The sequence below is a fragment of the Corvus kubaryi genome, unplaced genomic scaffold, assembly GCF_017639235.1.
Source record: "Corvus kubaryi isolate FWS band 111438036 unplaced genomic scaffold, C.kubaryi_AGA036_p1.0 37397, whole genome shotgun sequence".
NCBI classification, from domain to species: Eukaryota; Metazoa; Chordata; class Aves; order Passeriformes; family Corvidae; genus Corvus; species Corvus kubaryi.
In genome coordinates this window covers 13,631,026-13,646,734 of record NW_024581136.1, presented here as the reverse complement: position 1 = coordinate 13,646,734, position 15,709 = coordinate 13,631,026, and the positions used below count along the sequence as shown (strand labels likewise).

Below are 15,709 nucleotides of genomic sequence, written 5' to 3'. Positions count from 1 at the left end.
AATAAAGTCAACTTCTGAAGTTTCTGGAAACTCCAGAAGTGCTCAGCCTTAACCACACAGGCTGCAGGCAGGTGCACTACAAGTATTTCCTTGCTCATATATCACTACATTTGCTAAGCAAAATGAAAGCAAAAGCAAAAATGAAGCAGTTCTGTATTTCTTTAAACATTTGGCTCTTTTTTTGTAGCCATGTGCTGCATGCACACTGATAAAACATCTCCCATCCTGTAAAGGCTCCCTCCCGCCAAAATCAAGATCAATTTATAGAACTTAAAAACTCTTGCCATCCCCCCCCCCAGCCTGTCCTGACAGACAGGGGCTGTGTCATGATGATCAGAGGCTCGGGCAGCAGCTGGCAGCCCAGGCTGGGGCCACAGCTGGACAGGGAGAATTCCCCTTTCTGCTGTCCCAAGCCCACAGGCAGAGAGCAGACAGCACCTCCACTTCGAGCTGCTGCAGGAAAGGAGTTACAAACTGCAGCCAAAGGAGCATATTTTACTTGCTGTTTATGTTGAAACTCACTTTTTATGTGTCTAAAATTAAGAATAATAAGCATAACAAAAGTGTTGATGAGAAATAATATATGAATACATTTCTGTGTGGCCAGCCTGAGCTGTGGAGATGTGCATTTGGGTTTTTAGCTGATATACATGGGTTTTTTTGCTTTGCCAGCGCAAATATCTCTCCATCTTCGAGCTCTTACAAGTACTTATTCACTGTGAGGTGGAAGGGAAGGCTTGGCAGAGAGCAACTGCATCCAGTGAAGATTTCCCTCAGTCCATAGCTGGATCCAGAGGGCTCAAAACACGAGGGGAAAGAGGGGCTGCAAGCAGCCTGAACACTCTGGGAAAAAGCACCTTTTTCACTGGGAAAGCAGAGAAAGCTGAAAAAACTAAGCCTTCCTTCATCCAAATCTTTTACCTTTGAGGGTTGGGGGATTTTTGGTGTTGTTTTGTTGGTTTTTTTTAAGGGGGAAAAGGCTGAGGCTGGGGGGGATGGAGAGCAAAAATGCTGACCTTAATTAATGGAAGGCCCACTAGAGCCAAAGGAAAGGGTTTGGCTCTCAAGGCCTGGGCCTCCCCCTGAGCCTCTCCTGGGTGTAATGAGAGAGCTCAGCTTCATTACTGGCAGCTGAGGGGAAGGGTCACTGGGGCTGGATTTGCAGGGCCCTCATTGAGGGATCACTCCATGCTGAGAGAAGCTGGCCATGCTCTTGGACACCTGGTCATTAACATTGCTAATTAGCGGCCATTAATCAGGGCCCTGGGTTTTTTGTTGTGTGTCACTGGCTCAGAGGAACCAAGTGAATAAGAAGATTGTTTCATTACCTCCACAAGAGGTGGAATGAAAGCAGTTCCCATCAGCTCAAGATGAGCTGAATTAAGAGAAAGGTTAGACAACAATTTAAGATGAGCTGCCAAGGGGGAGCTGGGGGACCTGAGCTGTCCTCTGAGAGGAAAACCAGTCACCTATAATTAATGAAATCTTCCACAACCTCACTCTAATCACCGTGTGAGCTTCTCACCAAAAAAAAACCAACCCTATCTTTCACATCAGAAGAACCCTAATTTATCTGTTTAAGAAGTCCTAATCTTGGCAAGCTTTAATTCCATAGGATTTTTGCACTATATATATATATATATATACACACACAATGCAAGGATATATATAAGTATACACTCACCATAGTGTGAGTGTGTCCCTGTGTTTGTTTCATATATTTACCTGAGTCAGCAAAGATGGTTTTCACACAGCCAACCCCACTGACAGGGGGAGGGGGGGGACAACAAAAATCTGTATTAAAAAGTCTCCAGACAGTATTTAAAATATTTATCTAAATGCTTGTATTTTATATGCTCTGGCTCTGAAAGCATTGAAGAGATCTGCTGGTTTTAAGAGGCAGAATAATTAAAAATGAGTTCTGTTTCAGTAGGTTAAAAATGACATGGGAAAAATGATAGTTATTGGCATACATAGGAAAAAGTAAAGAATTTAATTAGCAACCAGATTGTTAAAATGCAGTGTTCTCCTCCCATGCTCCATTGTCTAACTTTTGTGGAACAGGTGCCTAATTTTCCTAATGGGATACATGTTAATTGACATAGTTTGATTGCTTCACACCAATTTTCAGTTCCTTGCTTACTTTTCATATAATAAACTCTTCTATTTCTACAAACTCAGATGCCCTCTAGAAAGTAATTAGAAGCAGGTTTTATCTGCCTGTCTTTTTTTATAATCCACTTTTTGATTTCTAAAACCAACTAACGAAAAGCTTGATTTTTTCTGCTGATGTGTGAGAGCCAGTAACTTTTAGTCATATGCACTGAGCATTTCAATCAAGTTGTTTGCATATCCATTCATTTCAGAAAGACTCTCAAAATGGATTACAAACATTTAATTGTAAGAGGAATAAAATAATTAAGGCAGTACAAGTGGAAGTTAAAAATATGCCTAAGGATTCACAACAGTTATTGGATCATTCTCATCATGGGGCATAAATTCCTTCTTGTAGTTTCAAAGGACTTTATTCAAGTAGGCACATTGCCTTTCCTAACAACAGAAAGTAAAACCATGTTTCTTATGTATGTGATTCTCTTTGTCGAGCTGTGAGATTGGTTAAAATGTCCATAAAACTAATCTTTGGAGCATTGCAGCTGGTCTGGAATTCTATAATATGATTTCTGGGACTTCATGGGAAAGTTGAAGGCTCAAGGGGAAATTACACAATGAACAGCTGAGAAAAAGTTGCATTCTGGCACAGAATCATGCAAATGGGGCACATTCTTCAGTTTTCTCATGACGGATTGTCTCTGAAACTACTGAGCCAAGTTGCTGAAATGCTAATGAAGGAGAAGCATCAATGAGCGGTGTCATCCTGGGGGCTTCTGAAGGGGACAGAGTAGGAGATGGAGGGAGGGGGCGAGGGGGAAGGAAGGAAGGAAGAAAAAGAGAATGGAAAGAAATGGAGCAGGAGTTTCAAATATTGGGGCTGGCCCCTTCTTAAAATTAAATGGGGGGGGCTGGGGAGAAATAGAGCTGTGATGAACTCTGGTGAACATGTCACTCTTGGCTTATAAAAATGAATAAAAGCACTTAAAAGCTAAAGAGTTTGGCTTTGACATGGGGGAAGTGAGTGTGGGCACTGCTAACACTGGGAGCCACCCTTCTGTTTGATACATGAGATGGGTGTAGGTCCCCAGGCTCTCAGCAGATAAGGCATGGGGAGGCACACAAATATTTGAGGGACACCAGTGCAGGCAGCATGGGTGACAAACAGGAAGACCTGGAAGCCATGGTGCAGCAGGAAGACTATGACATCCTTGCCATCCTTGCCACAACTGGAGGGCTGCAGTGGATGGCTATAACCTCTTCAGAAGGGACAAGCGAGGAAGGAGAGGCCGTGAGTAGCTCTGTGTATTAGGGAGTGGTTTAACTGTCTAGAGCTTAATGATGGTGATGATAGGGTTGGTGTTTATGGGTAAGAATCAGCCAGTGTGTGCCCAAGTGGCCAAGAAAGCCAATGGCACCTGGGCCATTGTAGTGTGGCCATCAGGACCAGGGTAGTGACCGTCCCCTGTGCTGGGCACCGGTGAGGCCACACCTCACAAGCCCTGTGTCCAGTCCTGGGCTCCTCACTACAAGAAAAACATTTACAGGCTGGAGCAAGTCCAGAGAAAGGAAACAGAGCTGGGGAAGGATCTGGAGCACAAGTCCTGTGAGGAGCAGCTGAGGGAGCTGGGGGTGTTTAGCCTGGAGAAAATAAGACTCAGGAGGGACCTTCTCACTCTCTACAACTCCCTGAAAGGAGGTTGTAGCCAGGTGAGGATTAGCGTCTTCTCCAGGGAACAAGAGATAAGACAAGAAGAAATAGCTTCAAGTTGCACCAGAGAAGGTCTAGATTAGATATTAGGAAACATTTATTCACTGAAAGAGTTGTCAAGCACTGCCCAGGGAAGTGGTGGAGTCACCATCCCTGGAGGTATTTAGCAGATGTGTAGAGGAAGTGCTTAGGGATGTGGTTTAGAGGAGGACTCGGCAGTGCTGGGTAATGGTTGGACTTAATGATCTTAAAGATCTTTTTCCCACTTAATAATTTCTATGATTCTAAGGAAAACAGGATCCCATTACAAAACTGTGGGGGAATGGAGTAGGCCTTTTACTTGTCTCCAAAAATTGTTACTATTTGCAATTTTTTAAAAAGCCCTTTAATCATGGCATAGAATTTGTGCACTTCCATTCGTAAAGCAAAACAGTTCCTTTTTCCATAGATAGGTGAGCTTTATAACCAGATTGCCCAAAGCTGAGCTACCAAGGCTCATTAAATATCTGGCTTACAAATACTAGATCTTGAAGAACATTTATTTTAAAAATACCCAGCACACTACATTTTGCAGACTTTCAAAATTGTTCTGTTCTCTCTCAGACCCCATGGTAAATGGCCAAAGGTCTCAGCAAGTTGGTACTGAGCTATTTTGAACATCTGGCTGGTGGTTGCTTCCCGGCAGTGTTCCCGGAGGAGCTGCCGGGTGGTGAGCCCTTTAAAATATGGCCCTCAGAACTCCAGATGCAACACATGTTATTCAAGCTTGTGGAAGGGCTTTGAAAAGCTGGCAGCCACAGAGGAACAAAATCCAGTCATCTGCCCTTTGTCCTCATTGCTGGTGAGAGTAGAAAATTAGTAGGTGTCTTAAGTGTTGTGCAGACGGGAGGAAACCAAACTCTCAGTGTTTGGGTCAGCGTGAGGCAGGGCTGTGCAGTGGATGTGTCACTGGACCAGTGCTCTAAAGCCCTGGGTATTGACCTAATTTATAACCTCTGGCAAGTGCCTTAACCCGTTTTTGTTTCCCACTTTTTTCCCCTCCTGTGTCTATTTAAATTTGCTGAAATTAAGATAACTATCTCTTCCTATGACTTTTTATGTTGACTACCAGGATGTGGCCCCAGCTTTACCTGGGTTTTTCCAGTGCTGCTCTAATACATACAGAGATAAAACCAGTAGAGCACAGTTGCACAAAATGTGAAACCTGCCATATGAAATCTTTCAGACTAGTTTGGGAATGGCTGTATTGGGCCCACAGCAGTTAGGTGTGTTATTGTTGTGTGTAATTGTGCTTTAATGGACTGCTTTAATGGTGGTTTTTAATGCTTTCAAGCCTCAGCTATACTTACAGCCTTAGTTTCACAAGCAGCCTTTAAATTTGGTACAAGTATTTGCACATGCAAATCACTGGGTGGTGTCTGCCTGCCCACATACTGCTCTTATTTAAGTTACATCTTGTAGCATTATTACAGAGTCCCAGAGCTCTGGGCACAGAGCAGGACTTATGCAAGCACCGGTTTCCCCGATGCCATAGCAATGCCAGCAGAGAGATGCAGGCAGTTTGGGGACACCAGAACTCTTCCCACAGCAGGAAGTTGAGGGTGGGGTCAGCATCCTGGTGAGCGAGTTACTGCCCACCCTTTTGAGTTGTTTGGTGGGACAATTGTTGTAGATTTATCCTCCTAAGTGAGAGGCAAAGCCCAAAGGTATTTTTGACTGAAATAATCACAAAGACCAGAGTTGACTAGGATCTGGGTTGGCCATTTGATACTTAATGAGTGGGTGATATGGGGACAAAGGACCAGCTATTGAGGAGACACTTAAAGCACAAGTGGCGTGTGAGGAGATCTCTTAGGGTAACTGACTCTGACACCTCAAGGAGTTAAAGGAGGGGACAAGCGAGCAGCTCCTCCCTCATGCAGTCCACACTATAGTGCTTTTAACCTGCAGGGAAAGGGCTGATTCCAACACACATTGGAATACAGAGTCTTTCTTATTCCCTCATGATATTTCAATGACTGTAATTAACGTGATTATGGATGCCTTTCCTGCTTTGCAGGACTCACGCCACCTTGGCTGAGTCCAGCCTCTCCATATGAAGCCCTGTCCTTCTATGCAGTGGTGTCCCAAAATGAGACAAGGCATGCTTGCCCAGGGACCCCTGCACCCTTCCCACCACTGCAGACATCGCCCAGTAGTTAGAACATCCCACCCTGCTCCCAGCCTGAGCACACTACCCTTCACAGACCCTTGGCACCAAGTTGTGACTGTGCCAAATGAGACATTTACTCCTCCTTTTTTGCTGGCCTTTCTGAAATATCTTCCATACTCCTGCAGGTGACGAGGGACTTCTCACCTTTGGAAAATCCTGCTTGTGCTGCTGCTTCCTGTCACTGTTTTCCCAAGCTGGTGCCATAACTTCCTGATTTGCTGTGGAAGGATTATTCTTGCAGCCCACCTGCACTATTAAAAAAGCTGGTAAGTGCTGAGATGAAAATATGAGCTGTTTTCTGTAGGATGGTTCTACAGTTTCGTAACTGCTGGAAAGTATGTGTGCATTGGGAGGAGCAAAAGAATGAGAAGCTGGTTGGATTGTATTGCTTTGATTTAAATAAAAAATAGATTCTTCTTTAAGAGCTGGAGGTACTTTGGTGCTTAAGAAGATTTTACAGTGTTCTACTCAAGCAGCACTGAAAGAGTAAACAAATTAATTACAGCAAAGCAACCAGAATGCAGGATAGGGGATCACAGGGCAAAGCAGGCCAGTATTAAAAAAAAAAGAAAAATCCATACATAAATAAACGTGGATGAAAATGTTTAAGCACAGTTAAGGCCACAATCTAGGACCAAGGAGAAAGTTCCTATATTAGCACCCAAAGTTTTGATTGCATCTAATGAAAAAAAAAAATTAACTTTCTTTATCTCTCAAACGGAACTTTTCCAAAGTCTGTAGATGTAAATAAGAAATTTTGTTCAAAGGGTCATCTCAAATGCTATATTGTACACAGCAATGTGATTACAGTGAACAAGAATTAGGAGATCCTAAAACACGCTGACAGCCCCTAACATGCCTTATTGTGCTCTGGTGCTCCAGCTCGTATGGTACAGTCAGGGGACCACACACAGTTCATAACAGTCATAATGGAAAATTGTACGGGCTGGTCTAGCTAGGCATAATTGGATGGGCAAGAAATTGAGTTTTCCAGCTTTGAGAGTTGTTTACTTGACCTGTTTTAATTTTAGTTGAGATGGAATAATACATTTCTCCAGGAAATAGCCAGGAGTTGTCACTTTTTAGCCTAATAAATCTCATCTTCAGGAGTGTCTCTAAGAAGTTCACATTTCTAATGGCAAAGAATGCAAACTGTTTTGACACTGTAGATTAAATTCAGCGTAGTTGTACAACTAACAGCATTTACACTGAACCGACTGAACTGCTTGAAAGTTTTATAGGAACCAACATAGATTTTTTTCACAATATCACTTGACCTGCTCTTTCCCACTCTGCCAGCCTGCAATTTACTACTTCTGACATATCCTTAATGCAAGTCCTGGTGTGCCAGTGTCACCTTGAATTATGTTTATTTTGAAAGCTTGTGGACATCCCTGTTGGCCCCCCCAGGGAAAAGCACTTTTGGACTGACTGCTGAGAATTAGTACTGGACTGTGTTTACTTTGCTCCAAGTCCAGCAGCTCTTTGGGTTGAAATTTGAGAAGAGGCTACCAAGCCATTTTTAAAAACAAATGGGTCTAAGCCATGCAACTTTGTAGGCAAACATACCAGAGGCTGCAGAGCTCAGAGTTGTTATGTTTCTTCAGGCAAGTATCTCTTTATAAAACAATGTAATAAATAAGGAGGGTTTGCACCAGCACAGTGTGTTTTGGCTGGATTATTGTCGTGGTGTCATTGGATTCTGACAACACTCAGCTGGCCTGCATATCTCAGCTGAAAGTTTTTGCCACACAAGTTTTGGAGTGATTGAAAAAGCCATAAAAAGGTGTGAAACTCAACATCCTGACATATGAGTCAAGGCCCCTGAGAAGAGTTGTCCCCAGAGGGCACCAATGTTTTGGGGTGTTCCTCATTGCCAGAAAGAGTCTTTGACATCTTAGATAGAATGGCACGGGTTAAATCAGCCTTAGACTGTTCTCATTTACATCTCAGTCTGAATTCCCTTATCCAGTACCCTAAATAAAGTATTTTTTTACTTTTCCAGTTCTGTGTCAATCTGACTTGAGGTTTCTTAAAGTCACTGTAGCCAAGCACCATTTTCCCAGCAGCACTCATCCAGAGGGATTATTGGAGCTTTTGAGTCTTTCAAGTTTTTTGGTTTTTTTTTTTGCAATGGTCAGTTTAGCAATAGTTTTATTTATCAAAACATGGGACTGCAGCATAAAAGAAAGATCTCAGTAACTTACAGCTTTGCAAAAATCACGGTTGGCACAAGCCAGGAAAATAAACCATTTTAAGGCAAACTGAAAACATTTCCAATAACTGAATACTACCAGAATCTCCTCCCCACTCCACTCCCCTCTGTCTGAACCACACTTGTCCATTTGGACCCTGGTGTGTTACCAGGACACACTGGAAGAAACTTGTCTGGTCTTCCACACTGATTTGAGTTTCTCTGACTAAGTGGAAAATTTGCCTTGACTTCATGGCAGCTGGATCAAGCTTTCTGCAACTAAATAAAGGATCCCATTTTCCCGGCTTTTGTATGGTGTCTCAGCACTGCAAAATCTGTTCAGGTTATTAAAAATAATTATGTCATCAAACTGATTTTTATTCCTTTATGTTTTGGCTTGAAAAATAAAACAGAAAACAAAAAAAGGCATAAACTCATTAAGCCCTAATCTAAAACAAAAGTTTGGAGCCAAATGTCCATGTTCAGTCTTTTCATTCTGTAAACAAGAGTGTCCTATTAGACAGAGATAACACATAAGGGGTACAGATGACAAACAGCACATTCATAGGATCTGTATTCACTCTGAACAGAAGGAAAAAGAAGTGTGTATTTACCAGTAATTAACATGTTAACTAGTGTTTGGTGAAATCCATAATATGATTAAAAAAATAAGAATTCCTGGATTACAGGGAAGAGCAATTACCTAAATAAAAGCAACTGAAAAGTTGTCCAGAGGTATATAATAATAATAATAAAAAAGATCCCCCTCCCCAGTGGGAAATGATTACACAGCAATCCATGCCACTTAGTCAAATATCAGAAAAGGATCCCATAGACCCATAATTAGCAATGTAACAAGCAGAGCCTTGAGAAAACAAGCTGGTCCTCAAGACAATAATCTTCATTGCTAGCACCCATCCAACAGCCTGCGACTCAAGGAGTGAAAGAGGCAGGCGAGATAATAAAGGGACCTAACAGAGCCAGCAGGAAAGTTCTCCATGTGCTACTTTGAGTGGCCTTCAAGGGGGTAAAAAGAGGAGAGCTAGGAGGGGGCAAAGCAGTCGTGCCCTCCCCTCCCTAAAAAGAATGAAAAAGAAAGGAAAAGAATCCAAGTTGCTTCTGCAGAAGCTGCCTAGCGACACACAACTAATTACTGCAACCGGTCCCCTGTTTGCAGATCTTGTTATCAGTAAAAATAATAATAAAATGAGCCCTAGCAGTCTGGATATCTGCAATTACAGTGTGAATTGCATGAGAGGATTATATGAAGTGCTCTTGGCGTGGAGGGTGGGGGACCAAGGCGCTTCAACTTGAGAGCAGAAAGCAGCTGCTTTGGGGCTTTGCACCTGCTGCTCACCAGGCTGTTTTCACCTCTAGACGAAAACAGGCTTCTCTCTCCTCCTCTGTCTCCTTTCTTTTCACACAGCACACAAATGTAAAAACAGAGAAGGATTTTTATTAAAAAAAAAAAGAAGAAGAAGAAGAAGGAAAAAATAGAGAGAAAATGAAATTGCCTTCTTAAAGAAGTTTCTCTGAAGCAACATGAGGGGCGTCTTAGGGCAGCCAAGGGGAATCTGAAGATGGAGTGTGGGGCCAAAAAAACAGGCAAGCAGCTCCATTTTAATGCAGAGGCAGCAGACAGAGTGCGATCTGAGATTGGCAAAGTTTCAATGTAAATCCAGGGGGGCAAGGGGGATGGGGCTGGGATGAGAAGAAAGGACTCTTTTACTGTTTCATGCTTCTAAGTCCTGCCGATCAGCATAAGCTCAGCTCGACATTCTGGGAATAGCAATGAGGCACACACAACAATCAAAACACCCTAAATCTGTTTGATGATTCAGACACTTCGTGCATCTGCACCGACAAAATGGGACTTCAATTAAATAACTTGCAGATTTCCACAGAGGGGGGAAAAAGTCGGGGGAACATGAGGATTTTTAATTAGTAACTCTGAATACAAGCCGTTTTTTTAATTAGGTGTTTGCACTACCACTTTATTCTTAAAGGGAGATTTGTAAGCGCGTGGGATTGTTGTGAAAGAAGATCCTGGACAGTTTGTTCCTAACATTTTGTTGCAACCTGCATTTGCTCCTAAACAGCTTTTCTTTAGCAAATGAAACTCAGCTACAACTCCAAGCAAGTTGTTCAAATGAAGGCTGAGATTTTTTTGGAAGTTTTAAGTGCCTACACACATCCATAAATACATATAAGTGTATATGTAGTGCCCAGGGTAGGTTTCAAGGCCCTTCAAGAGTTTTCTTGTGTTTCAGATTACTCTCTGTGACTAATCTAGTTAAAAATATATAAATAACTGTACTGTAGGCATTATATACATAACTGTACCATACACAGCATTTAAACAGAGATAGTAGAAGTTTGTCACAGAGTTGAATGAAATTCCCATATGACTTTACTGCTCTGCAGCCACCACTTTTAGAACAAACCATTAATGATTGCAAGCTTCAGAGTCTGAAAAATGATGGGTGAAATCCCGGACCCTTTGAAGTCATTGAGTGCTTTTCATTCACTATTGGGGTCAGGATTCATGCTCAAAATCTCTTGAGTGTGTGCTGGCATGGCACAGTGATGTACAGGTCTCTCACATGCACATGCACCGTGAACCTGCAAAATCTGCTGTGAAAAGGCATCCTCCCTCTGGCAGGCCATGGTTTTTGGAGCCTTAGAAGACAGATTTGGTCTTTTTAGTAGAAAAACCACCTAGGACACTAGAATGAGGACCCTTCTGTGGTAATTTTAAAAATCTGGCCAAAGAGGAAATTGAGGAATTAGCATATTTTTGCATCTTTATCTCTCAGTTCTTGGACAATTCATTTCTTTTATAAAACATTTACAATGATGTGGAAGAGATTAAAAGTTGGATTTCTCAATACCCACCCAACCCTCCCCCTCCTTTTCCTAACAGGGGTACAGCAAGATCATATAAAGAGGGACCATGATCATTTATCCAAATGCAAACAAACCTAAGTATGAGGATTTACCACAGCCTGACTTTCTTTTTTAAAAAATTTATTTCATGTGTTAATACAAAGACTATTTAGCAAAAGTAGAATGCCAGGATTTGCATATGAATAGGTACCTAAAGATCAACGAGATCAACTCATTAGGGCCTGAACATCTAAACATACGAAAGTCAAAGAGGCCAGAGCTCAAGAGCCCGGCTGCTGAGATTCCCAGTGACTAATCCAAGCAAAGCTGATAGTTTTAAACTTATTAGTATTTTTTCCTGCCTTAAGAAAAAAAATCTTTTACCTGAAATCAAAGCTCAGTCCAAGGAAAACAGCCTTGTGATTGTGTCTGGGACTTAATGTCTTCCTTTGCCACAACATTTCTCCATGGCATTGGGCAAGTCATTTAGGAAGGGATTCGCCTGACCCAGCAGTATCTGTCTCGAAGGGAGGGATTTTAACTACCTCATCATCCGGGCTCCCTTTGCAGTCAATGTAAAAAAAGGCACTTTCCAAAGGGCTGTTCATTCTTGCTGTAGTATCCCCTCCTAAGACAGTGTCTAAATCTCTGGCTGCAGGTGCTTATCTCATCCTCTTGCCTATGCCAAGAGTGTCTCAGAGTAGTTCAGACTGAAATGAGTATGGAGTCTGATGTGCCTCATTTCATCATCTGTAAAATGGGATTAAGTGATTAATGCTACCTCTGTATCTCATGGGTGAGTTAGGAAGTGGAATATATTATAAACCACAAGATGTTCAGATATTAAAATAGTGAGAGTGATATGAGTGCCATAAAAAGATAAGGTCCTGATCCAGTATCTGTGGCAACCAAGGGAATCTCTCCTCTGGCCTTTTGTGGGTATTAGATCAATCAATCCCCAGTGACATTATCCATTCACTGCAGAGTAAGTGAAGGTATGGCCAGAATTTTTCCACCAGCAGAGAAGGGAGAGGGTATGGGAAAGCCCTGACCTTACTCTATGCTTGAATAGTAGGAAGAGGGAAAGCACAAACAGGCTTTCAAAGCTGCCTACAGGATTTGGACACATCAGCTTATTAATGTTAGCGGAAATCGGGCATCCACATCTCTGGAAATTTCAGCCTCTGCATTTACAACACAAAAAGAGCCCAACCACAGAGGAGATATTTCCCTAATCTTGGCACCACTGCAGATTTTTGTTTGCGCTTCCTTGGATTAGACCTTTAGCAAACGACAGTGCTCGGATGCTGCGGGAAGGACACATTTACTCCTCACCCACTCCAAGGTGTAGCAGGCAGTGTCAGGGCAGCATATTCTCATGGCTAGATCCTGAGCCTGTCATTAAATCTGTCTTTTGACCTTGGGCAAGTCACTTAACCTCAGTTTCCTCTGACTGTAAAATGTAGATAAAATATTCCCTGCCTCACGGCAGTGTTGGGAAGATTAACAGTTAGACATTGTTCTGAGAGCCTTGAATAAGAGCTGTGAGTGCATGCAGAGCACTGTTTCTATTGGATACTGCTTTCTCTTTCTACATACAGAAGGGCTGACTTTTACACTGGCAAGAAGCCCAGGCCCGTGACTAGTGGTGTGCCCCATTTGAATGCACAATAACTACAGTTGCATGCACAAATTGGGTATCCGTGCATGGAAACTGGACACACAGTTGTTTATAGAACAGAAGAGTTTCTCTCTCGTGTGCACTTGGAAAACTCAAGGACTCCATTTATTAAGTAGAAAAAGCAGTGCCACCACCCGTGCAATAGCAAGCAGTTTCCAGGCAGCATTTTAAACAGGTTAATAAGGTATAATACCATTCCCTCCAGAGACTGTAAGGTGGGCACTTTATGTTGACCCGAGTTAAAATTTCACACTCATTTTACAACTCTTGCAGACTGTCTTGGTTTAAATGTGCCAGGCGAGACGTTTTGGGGAAGTTGAGAAGGGAAAAGATTTGCAGGTATTTTGTTTGATGTGTGTAAATCAGGACTGAAATAAATGGCATAGGTGGAGTTTACCCAGAGATAAATGGGACTTGGCTGAGAATCTGGCACTCTTTATATACAAGCCCATAAACAAACCACAGTCAGGACAGCAGACACGTTGTGTGAAGCCTCAGGGGGGCTGCCTGGCCAGGGCTTGGGCTCTGCTACCCTCACTAAGGAGCCCTGCTCTGTGCTGCTTTTGGTGGGGGAGTGCCGCAGAGCTGTGGGGATCCCAGCAGCAGCAAGCTGTGATGGGAGGAATGGGGGCTGTGTACTCCCTCTGTGCACAGGCTGATCTCCAGGCATTTTCCAGAATCATAACTCCAAGAAGAAAAAGAAATAAATGTCATGAATAATGTGGGGGTGAGAGGAGAAGAAAGAGGGAGTGAGGGCAGAAAGCCACTGGCCAGGACAGCATTATTTTTTCTCACTCACAGAACTCCTTTTGCTACAAAAGCTAAACCTTCAAGCAGGAATATCTCACATTTCTGTATTCTCTGCTTTCCTTCTGGCTGTCACTGGAGGTATCTAGAAGAGATGGCAGTAAGCTTTTCCAAAGTTTCCCCATGCCATACAGCTTCAGGCACAGCCCTGCTCCAAGAGCAGTGCGCTTGCAGGCACCTTCCCATGCCCCAGGCCTGGTCTGTGCCATGGCCCTGTTAGCAGCAGGAGTCAATGTTCCTCTCACACCTCAACACACTCAAAGGAGACGATATTCTGGGATGGCATCAGGCCTTGTTGCCTTATTTATGGTGAAGGAGCCGGCTGCATAGGCCTCTCTTCAGGGTGGGTGAGCAGCATCAGCTTAGGATGTCCCCATCACTACAGCTTATCTGCTTTAAGCAGTAATACACTAATTTACTACTGTGGTAGGAATGATTGAAATCTTTAGACATAATGGAGGAAGTTTAATAGGGTCTACTGAGAAACCCAGGTGTTTAGATCAGCTTAAAAATAATAACCTTCTCCCCTGCTGAGCACTTTCTTTTCACAATAAGCTCAGCTTTTATTCTTAACCTTAAAGACTACCTCAGACAGGAAATTATTCACGTGATTGGTCTTTACAAGTAGCGGAGGATTTAAACTCGGGGCTGGAGAGGTCATTAGTGGACAGCCATGTGATTAACCTTTGCTTGCCCGTTTCTTTTCACACTTTGTTAACAGCTCCCATTATTGCCCTTCTGTGTCTCAAGGAAGTAGTTTATTGACAGTATTAAAAATACATAGCTACAAATTCCAAAGAGCCCATCCTTGTGTAAAACCTCCAGTAATTTCTAGACAGATGATATACATTGGGCAAAGCCCCTCAATTTCTGGCCAAAGTGGATCCAGAAATAAATTTGTCCATTAACACGGGATCTGAGTTAACATGTTTGTTTTACCCATTGCAGGACCTGCTCCCGGACCTGTCTCAGAAAGTTTTATACTGCAAAAAAAGCTAAGGTTTAGTTAAACAGTGCCATTAGCTCTTGTCTTAACATATCACAGCTTAATAGGAGTCACACCAGACACTGAGTATCTTTGAGGGGAGATGGGCATCCGGAGGACTTTGAAACCTCGATCAAAATGATGCAGTCTGTACTTCCAGAGCTGTGTTTTGATTTTGAGATAATTCATCTGCTACTTACTTGTTTTCAAACCAAAGAAGCAGCCTTGAGTTTCTGTTCCAGACTGCGCTGACCGTGCCCGGGGAGCTCTCGGTGCAGAGTGTGACACGGTCCCTCCCTCTGACACACACACCCAGAGGGGCTCGTGCACGGGGGGATCTCTTCCCACAGCCAAAGAAACCAGATGAAAACAACATCAAGGCAAAAGCAAAATGTCATGAAAGAGGAACAGAATTTCTGTGAATATAATGCCAAGCAGCAGCAGTTTTGCACCAGTCTGGACTTTGCGAGGGTCTTGCATGAAATTAATAGTGAAGATGGCAACAACCAAATGCTGCAGCAAAGGCTGGGGGCAGGGGAGAAGGGTGCCTCTTTTACTTATTTATTTTGCATTGTTGTTGCAGGGTAAGTTCAAGAGGGAGGTGAAAGGGGGGAGGTGTTCAATGGGGGCCTTTCCAAAGCAAAAGGGTCTTTTGGACAGAAAGAGAGTGTCAAGGCATTTTGACAGAAAGTGACTGAATGTGTCTTTTCTAGTTAACTTCTGTGAACTGTTGGGCATTTCTGTACACAAAGGGGCACTTTCTTGGCAGCTGAGGAGGGAGGGCAGAAGTCAGAGAGGGCAAAAGAGGAAGAAAAAGGAGAACATCAGTTTATGAACACAAAACTTACAGTAGATTTTTTTTTTAAGTAGAACACGTACACTGAAGAAAGCCTCTGGGCAGGCATAACTTCCTCAGCTGGCGTTCATTTGGCAGAAAACCCAAGCCTCAGTGAATTTAACTGCACTTCAGGAAGCATCCACCCACGACATCACTCAGCCTCAGCTCAACCCAGCAGGGTGCTGAGCCCCTTCAGTTCCTCTGGAAGTTGCTCAGTATTGTGATGCTCAGCACCTTGCAGGGATGAGGCTGTAGCTCAGGACGGCTGTGAACCACAGAGAGGAGA

The 15,709-nt window shown here is 43.1% G+C and overlaps 1 long non-coding RNA gene across 1 annotated transcript in view; it reads right to left on the bottom strand.

The window, feature by feature from the left end:
- The window catches only part of LOC121671222, a 50,893-nt gene extending 39,308 nt beyond the window's left edge, over window positions 1-11,585 (bottom strand). The window contains exon 1 of the long non-coding RNA XR_006018431.1: window positions 11,497-11,585. This is a non-coding gene — a long non-coding RNA (uncharacterized LOC121671222). The remainder of the gene's footprint in view (window positions 1-11,496) is intronic.
- Window positions 11,586-15,709: the final 4,124 nt, after the last annotated feature.